Source organism: Helianthus annuus, chromosome 17 (assembly GCF_002127325.2).
Source record: "Helianthus annuus cultivar XRQ/B chromosome 17, HanXRQr2.0-SUNRISE, whole genome shotgun sequence".
Lineage (NCBI taxonomy): Eukaryota > Viridiplantae > Streptophyta > Magnoliopsida > Asterales > Asteraceae > Helianthus > Helianthus annuus.
This window is the reverse complement of record NC_035449.2, coordinates 176,745,346-176,747,943: the sequence shown is the minus strand read 5'-3', so window position 1 is coordinate 176,747,943 and position 2,598 is coordinate 176,745,346. Positions and strand designations below refer to the sequence as shown.

Below are 2,598 nucleotides of genomic sequence, written 5' to 3'. Positions count from 1 at the left end.
TTTATATTTCTTATTATTTCTTGCATCACACGTAATAAATATAAATTTTGATATGAATACATATAACCCTAAGATAAACTATATATACAAAATTAAAGAAAAAATATAACATTACTCATATGGGTTTACGAAGTAAGAATTTTGTTTTTGAATACAAAAGAATTAGTATATATTTTTTTAAATTAATAATTTTTTTTATTTTAAAAGGTGTTATCAAAGTAGAAGATGAAATGGAATTAGTTCATGATCTGAGATTATTTATACTATACATATATATGTATATATATACTATTTATATATATATGTTTAACATTTGTGAAAATGATAATAATAAATTATAAACATGATAAGATTTTAAATTTTTTGTTACATCAAATAGTGATGGATGTATAATTTTTGGTTATACCATGTTCTTTTGATAAGTATGTATTTATTTATTAAACTAGAGATATTATAATAAAGTATAGGTACGTAAATAACTATTATTAAGAATTAAGAATATTAAGAGATATAATCATGAATATAAGATTATAATATATATATATATATATGGGATGGTTCAAATGAAAGCCACTTTTATTGTGAAAACTCGAAAACTAACTAAAAAAGCCTAAAAAACACAAAAAAAAATCAAATTTTTTATAAAAATCTCAGGTTTTTTATATAAAAAAAACTTTTTTTTTAAAAAAAAGTTGTAGTACACATACACATGTGCACTACAAAAAAAAATTTGAAAACTTTTTTTTATAAATATACAAAAAGTTGCGAAAATTGGTATGCAAAAAAAATTGGTATGTTTTTTTGGCTTTTTTAATTAGTTTTCGAGTTTTCACAATAACTAGTGGTTTTCATTTGAACCTTCCCCTATATATATATATAGGGAGCCGCTAAAATAGAAACCACCTCCAGTTGTAAGAACCGCGAGAACCACTCTCAAACAATCAGAAAAAAGGGTAGTTTGGTCATTTACCCCAAATGTCAAATCCTACCCTCTCTCTTCATTTATATCTTATCTCTCCTCTCTCTTCATTTATATCTTCTCACTTCTCATTTTTTTCTCCATTCGTAGCACACAACCAGACCCACTCTCCTCTCTCTCTCTAACTCCGGTCGCCGGATTTCTCACCGGCGACGTCACCCCGACCGGCCGTTCTCCACTATTAACTCACAACACAAACACCCTGAGCCCCAGTTCATCTCTCACCCTCACTTACCAGCGGAGCCGGCGACTGATGAAATTTGGTGATAGATGCTCATCCCTAGGTGATGCCGATTCCATTGACTCCCCTTGTGTTGTGAATTTTTGAATGGACCAAGTACCTTCTGCACTATTCTGCACTATTGATGGCCTAGAATGTTCCTAAAAAAGGAATAACATTTGTTTCCCACGTAAGTTTTACTAAATTTTTAGCCTATGTTTCTACTTTAAACCTTTTTTTACATGAATAAAAAACCTTTAATTTTCAATTTTTTTTAGTAAATGTTGGAATTTAATGATTTAAATGAAAAAAAAAATATGAACACAGTTACTGTTTAGTGATTTTCTTTTTAAATGTAACCTAAAATAGAAGCTGATGATGATGATGCTGAAAAATGACGAGGATTGGACTGTTTTGGTGGAGTCCGGTGACGGCGGAGAGGTGAGAGAGAGAAGCACAGAGACGAGATAGAGAGAGAGACTGGAGAGAAGGAGAGAGAGAGAGACCGAGGTTGGGAGCAACGCCGCCGCTCACGGCGGCGGCAGTGAGGGGCGACGACGGTGTTTCTAATGCCCGTCGAATTTCCGGTGAGAATTTGGCTTCCCCTCTTCTTTCTTTCCTCGTTTTTTTCTGATGCTTTGAAGATGATAATGCTAGGCTACTGTTGATGTTGAAGATGATGATGTTTTGGTTTGGGTTTTCACGGGTTTCATCGGTCAAATCCAGCAGGTTCGGTTCTTAGAAGTTTCGGTTCGGGTCAAGCTGTTTTGGGTCAGATTATGGTCTCGGCTCAGGGCGGGTTTGGTTCGGTCAACCACGGGTCTTGGGTCTGGTTCGGGTTTGCTTCGGTTCCTTTTATTTCCTGAAGAATGAAAGTGATGTTGATCTTGTTGTGGCTGATGTTATTTAGCTCAAATCTGAGTTATGTTCGGTTCGAGATTTACTTTCGGCTCGAGTTCAGGGTTTAAACCGATCAGCTCAGTTTCGTTTGGGTCTCGGTTCGGAAAGGCAGCGGCGGCGGTCAACTCCGACGAGTGCCGCACACTCGCCCGTTCAAAACCCTTTGGTCAGTCTTTTATGCCACTGTTTGTGTTTTTGTGTTTGTCAACGGATTATGTATGATGGTTCTTTACTAAATGATTAAATGTTGAAATATTTGTGAAAGTGTTAACCATGAACCTGTAAACATGTATGATTAATTTGATGATTCTGGAAGTTGTTAAACAATTGTTGTATTTAATAAACTGAGGTGGTATTGTTCCTGTTCAAGATGAATGATAATTTAGGATCAAAATAAGGTATATGGATCATGTTTAAAGGATGATAAATGCTTGATGACTGGTGTCGAGATGGTTAACCGGGTTGAATTGTTGTGATCCTGATGGATGAAAGATGATTC

The 2,598-nt window shown here is 34.5% G+C and overlaps 1 long non-coding RNA gene across 1 annotated transcript; it reads left to right on the top strand.

Annotated features, from left to right (window-relative positions):
- Positions 1–1,559: 1,559 nt before the first annotated feature.
- On the top strand, positions 1,560–2,370 carry LOC118489188. Its single transcript, XR_004886645.1, has 2 exons — positions 1,560–1,786; positions 1,857–2,370. It is a non-coding gene; the product is annotated as an uncharacterized LOC118489188 (long non-coding RNA).
- The last annotated feature ends 228 nt before the right edge of the window (positions 2,371–2,598 follow it).